This window comes from Phoca vitulina, unplaced genomic scaffold (genome assembly GCF_004348235.1).
Source record: "Phoca vitulina isolate PV1807 unplaced genomic scaffold, GSC_HSeal_1.0 scaffold96, whole genome shotgun sequence".
In the NCBI taxonomy this organism is placed as follows: domain Eukaryota; kingdom Metazoa; phylum Chordata; class Mammalia; order Carnivora; family Phocidae; genus Phoca; species Phoca vitulina.
This window is the reverse complement of record NW_022589799.1, coordinates 2,693,770-2,699,769: the sequence shown is the minus strand read 5'-3', so window position 1 is coordinate 2,699,769 and position 6,000 is coordinate 2,693,770. Positions and strand designations below refer to the sequence as shown.

General features: G+C 45.7%; 1 protein-coding gene across 1 annotated transcript in view; it reads right to left on the bottom strand.

Moving 5' to 3' along the window:
• Window positions 1-1,497: 1,497 nt before the first annotated feature.
• LOC116627353 (myomegalin-like) overlaps window positions 1,498-6,000 on the bottom strand; it is a 43,202-nt gene continuing 38,699 nt past the window's right edge. Inside the window, exon 7 of the mRNA XM_032397114.1 lies at window positions 1,498-1,975. The gene's annotated coding sequence lies outside the window, so the exon portion shown is untranslated. The remainder of the gene's footprint in view (window positions 1,976-6,000) is intronic.

The window sequence follows — 6,000 nt, the reverse complement described above, 5'->3', positions numbered from 1 at the left end:
ACCGCGTGCCAGGCAGGCCATAAGCCAGGTGCATCAGCAGGTAGTGTCGGGAGTTACAAGAATGGGCACTGTGTCAGACAGCCCTGAGCATGAGACCTAGCCCTGCCTGGGGCAGAACACTCAGTGCCTTCATTTATAAAGTGGGGACAACAGAGCCTGCCCTGCTTCCCTCTCAGGGCAGATTGTGAGGAAGGCTAGTATTGCATGCACACTAACGAGCCTTTTAACTGGGAACCTATGTGCCCTTTGAGACTCTAGCTGTGGGCAGAACCAGTTTTTTGCTTTTCCTACTTATTCCTTTGTCAGCACAGCTGAGCACGTGTTCCAGCCTCTCCTGCAGGCGGTCATTGAGGCAGATGGACTCCTCCAGGCGCTGGCGCAGGTTCTGGATCTCCACAAGATTCTTTTCCAGTAGGTCAGCCCCTGTTGCTTCCCACCAAGACACGGGAGAGGTAAGAGGCGGGGGAAGCCAACCACTCGTGGGCAGCTCTGGAGCCTGCTCAGAACTTCTGTGCAAGATCCCTGCCCATCCCTGTACTTCTGTCAACTTCTTTCTCTCACCTGGGCACCCAGGAAGCACCAGGCAACTTTGTTTAAAGAGCTCCTGGGCTTTCAAATACAAGATGGCCCTCTGTAAGGAAACCCCACAGGGCCTCCTCCCAGATAGAGGCCGAGTACATCTGAGGGAGATGGACACTGGGCTGGAAAACAAGGGTTAAAATCTGCTACAGGCCTCCAGGTAGGATTGGCCTAACAGTGAGAAAGTTAGTCTACCTCCTTTGGTAGCAATCCAGAGGGCCTCTCTCTCTAACCTCATACCTATCCTACCTGATGATCCATGACTGAAAATCTTTAACATCCACCCGCTAATAGAAAGGCTAAGGTAAATGCATATGAAATTAAATCAGGCAGTGAATAATATGTGATACTGAGTGTTTTCTTTAACCACTTTTGGTGAAGAGTGACAAGGAAGGGCCTGGGGTGTTGTTAGGACCTGAAGGAAGAACAGGAGAGAAGGGGGCACCTCTGAGGAAGGCAAGGGATGCACAAAGGGAAGGGGAAAGAGACCAAGAATGGGCTTCATCTATCAGGACACCTTGCTTAGGGCCAGGTTTTTCTCTGAGAATTTCAAATGTCTTATTGTTATACTGTCTGGGTCCTAGAAACTGAGGTGCTTCAAGCCATTCCTCTTCATGGCTGCACCTCTAGTCACTGGTGGCCAGGATGCCTGGCTCTAAACTCAACAGCAAAGTTTGAGAGGCAAGACTGACTTATAGTTGCATACAAAGAGCGCTTGAGTATGTACCTATAGAAATAGTCTCCCATCCTACAATAAATAGCTCTTGACCTAAGGAAGACCTTTCCCATGTAAACCTGAGCTGGGAATTCTAAGAACAGTCTCAACCTAGGCCTAGGAAGATTATAGCACAGAGAAAAGGGAGCACATGAATGTGAAGCAACTCATCCTCTCTGTGGAATACCTCAGAATGCCCCCGACTTCCTGTATTCTCCTGCTCAGAGGGAATCCCTCTGTAGGGGGAATGGGAGAGGCACTTAGAAAGGACCAGCACTGGGCTGGCATCTCATTTGCTGGCTGAGCCACAGGATACTGCCCCCTTCATCTCACCCAGTTCTGTGAATCAGGATCTAACAGAGAAATAAAAAAAATCCTTGGGCCCGGAAAGAATGTGTTCATTCCCATCAATGGGCTCTACTTCACCATCTGCTCCTTTGTGTTTACCAGAGGGTTTGGAGTTGGGCCGGTACAAAGAGGAGAAGGAGGATAGGTGCCCAGACGCATTCATTTTCTGAGGCCTCATCTCGTCCCATGGGCCACAGTTGCCCCAGTGCCCTGGGTCTGCCGTCCTGCTCAGTTGTGTGGTGCCACTCAGAGGATGGGAGGGCTGGGCAGATCTGGCATCTGGATGGTTGCTGAGCAATGAAGCTGAATCAGCAAGAGTGGCTGGGGTGACATCTGTCCAGAAAGGAACGTGAGGGAGAAACCAATGGGAAGTCAGAAATAAAGTGTTTTAAAGTTAATTATACTGGGTTGAATAGTGTCCTCCAAAAAGTCATGTCCACCTGGAACCTCACAATGTTACCTTATTTGAAAATGGGGTCTTTGCAGATATAATGAGTTAGGATGAGATGATACTGGATTAGGGTGGACCTTCATCTAATATGACTAATGTCCTTATAAGAATAGGAGAGGAGATACAGATAAAGAGACACACAGCGGGAGAAGACCCCATGACGAGGGAGTCAGGAGGCAGACACTGGAGTGATCCATCTACAAGCCAAGGGAGGCTCCCAGGACCACTAGAAACTAGGAAGAGGCAAGGAAAATGGAGCATGGCCCTGATAACACTTGATTTCAGACTTCCAGCCTCCAGAACTTGGACAGAACAAACATCTGTTGTTTTAAAACACACAGTCTGTGAAACTTTGTTACAGCAGCCTTAAAAAATGAATACAGTAATCCATGGAATGAAGACTAAAGCAGATATCAGAGACCTCAAGCACAGGTAGTGATTTCTCTGACATCCGCCATAGCAACATTTTTCTTTCTTTCTTTTTTTTTTAAGACTTTTATTTATTTATTTGTCAGAGAGAGAGAGAGCACAAGCAGGGGGAGCAGCAGAGGGAGAGGGAGAAGCAGGCTCCTCACTGAGCAAGGAGCCCAATGTGGGACTCGATCCCAGGACCCTGGGATCATGACCTGAGCCGAAGGCAGACGCTTAACGACTGAGCCACCCAGGCATCCCCGCCACAGCAACATTTTTCAAGATACGTCTCCATTGGCAAGGGAAACAAAAGCAAAATTAAACTATTGGGACTACATCAAAATAAAAAGCTTTTATGCAGTGAAGGAAACCTTCAACAAAACAAGAAGACAACATACTGAATGAGAATATTTTGCAAATGATGTATCCAATAAGGGGTTAATATCCACATATATAAAGAACTTATATAACTCAACACCAAAACTCCCCAAATAATCCAATAAAAAAATGGGCAAGGGACACAAATAGATGTTTTTTTCAAAGAAGACATACAGATGGCCAACAGATTCATGAAAAGATGTTCGATATCACTCATCATCAGGGAAAGGCAAATCAAAACCACAATGAGATATCACCTCATACCTGTCAGAATAGCTAGAATAAAAAGCACAAGAAATAAGTGTTGGTGAGTGGGAATGTGGAGAAAAAGGAACCCTCATGCACTGTTGGTGGGAATGTAAGCTGGTGCAGCCACTGTGGAAAACAGTATGGAGGTTCCTCAAAAAATTAAAAATATAACTACCAGTATGATCCAGTAATTCTACTTCTGGGTATTTACCCAAAGAAAACAAAAACACAAACTTGAAAATATATATGCACCCCTATGTTTACTGCAGCATTATTTACAATTGCCAAATTATGGAAGCAAGTGTCCACCCATAGACGAATCGATAAAGAAGATGTGGTATTTATATACAATGGAACACTACTCAGCCATAGAAAAGAACAAAATCTTGCCAGTTGTGACAATATGGAAGGAACTAAGTGGAATCAGTCAGAGAAAGACAAATACTATATGATTTCACTCATATGTGGAATTTAAGAAACAAATGAACAGAGAAAGAGATAAACAAAAAACCAGACTCTTAAATATGGAGAACAAACTGGTGGTTGCCAGAGGAGAGGTGGGTGGGGGGATGGGTGAAATAGGTGAAGGGGATTAAGAGTAAACTTATCATGATGAGCGCTGAGTACGGAATTGTTTTTTGTTTTTGTTTTTTAAGAGAGAAAGAGAGAGAGTGAGCATGGGGGAAGGGCAAAGGAAAAGGCGGAGAGAGAATCTTAAGCAAACTCCATGCCAAGCATGGAGACCGATGTGGGGGCCAATCTCATGACCCTGAGATCATGACCCGAGCTGAAACCAAGAGTCGTACACTCAACTGACTGAGCCACCCAGGAGCCTCATAGAATTGTTGAATCACTCTCTTGTACACCTGAAACTAATATAACTCTGTATGCTAACTATACTTGAATTAAAAAAAAAGGAAAAACAAAGAAGGAGTGGTTGGATGTAGTATCTGAGGGTTACAGTGCATGCACAGGAAAACTACAAGGGCCCTTCTCCTGGATCCCTCCATGATTCCCAATGCTGGAATGATCTGAGAGGTACTGCAGAAATGTCTCCTCCAGGAGCAGAACTCACTGCCAATCTTAGAAATCATGAGATTAAGGAGATGAAGCATTTTGCTGGTCTGTGAACAGGTAATATACTCACCAAACAGTCGATGCCCTTCATGAGACTATTCTATATTGGGGGTTGTTGGAGGAGGAAGAGAAAGGGAAAATGGCTTCCATTAATAGCCTTAATGTACAAAGAACTTAAACAGGGTAGGGTGACGCTCCTGGTGCCTCCCACTCCTCCTGCCTCCTACTCTGGATGCCTACTGAGGCTGAGGGAGTCTCGGAGGAAGGCAAGTGGTGATTTGGATCCCACCCAGAATGGCTCACGAAACTGTAAAAATAATTCTTAAATATAGTTTAGATTGTCTAACTCCTGTCCAAAGAATGCCTGGGTTGTTTCTGCATGGGGGATTGTAGAACCAAAAATATATAGCATCAATTATGCTATGAGAACCTGGCTATGCCTTTTGCTGTCTCCCTTTGCAAAAAAACCCCACGTGGGTGGCAGAGCCATAATTCAGCTAAAAATATGAGTCAACTCCCTTTCAAGGATTATTATCAAGGGCCACAGAGTAGACAAGTTTCTCCTCTGAGCAGGTAAGAGTGAAGTCCTTATTTCCCTTCAACCAAGTCAAGTTCCTCTAAGGAACTGTGCACTTAAATCAATATCCACTGGGTCTTCTCCTTCCTTTATGGATGGTATTACCTAATACCAGATGTAATTAGCATCACTGTGGAATAAAGAGGAAGGTAAACTACATAAGCCTTCATCACAATGCCCAATGTAAGAACTCAACCAAAAGGTGATTCCCAGCCCCTTCCAAAGCTCCTTTACCCCCCTCTCCAGAAAACCAGCTTACTCTCAACCAAGGCCATAGGAGTAACAGCAATCAGCATTCTCATGTCTCCCCTGGCCACACAACACAGAAAACATGCCCTACACTGTACACAGAAAGCAACGGAGAACAGCCCCTTGTGAGGAGAATTTCGCCTCACAGGGAAGCTGCCACACCAGTCACACTTTTTGTTAACTACTCTAGAAGTTTTGGCTCAAAAAGCAAAGGAGGAGCAAGTGATAAGCCATTGCCCCTCTGAGAGGATATTGACTTCAGATGGAAAAAAGGGCTTCAGTCTCCCTCAGAAAAGCTAGAGGTGGCAGAAAATAAAGCTGATGCCATCTCAGAGGCCACATCTCAAGTGTGACCATTCCTACAAGTCAGGGCAGGAACTGCAGCTGAGGGGAAGTGGAGTCTGCCCTTCTACTGTCTCTCAGGGTAGCAATGAGGTGGAATCAAGTGCCTTTGGGCAACTGAGTTCACGGATGTAGGTAAAACCCCATTGACCCCTTGGAGGAGATCACGTACATATCAAGGACAGCCCATTTATTTATAAATTCTTGGGTGAAAGTGCAGTGTGTATAGGGTCTTGTCTCATGTGCAGAGGCTAGACCTTTGTCACAAAGAGTGGAGTGGGGACAACACTGGTTCCAGAAACCCAGCAAAAGAGGTGTGGGAAGAGGTGATTCCCTCCCTGCTCTGTCCCTGGCTGTTCACGCTGCAGTGCAGCGGGTGGTCTGAGCTTTCGAGTCATGCAGGCTCCCAGTGAATGGCACCGCCAAGCTGGGCGCTCTTCAGTAAGTTCCCTGACTTCGCTGAGCCTCAGTGTCCTCGGCTGTGTTGTAAAATTGGGACACCAGCACCTACGAGGTGGATGCTTGTGCCGATTAAATGAGGCAAGAGATGTAAAACAGTCAGTAATGTGAGCATTAAATATGTGCTCAATCCATGTGAATTTCCTCTCTTTCCTTGGTTTCTGT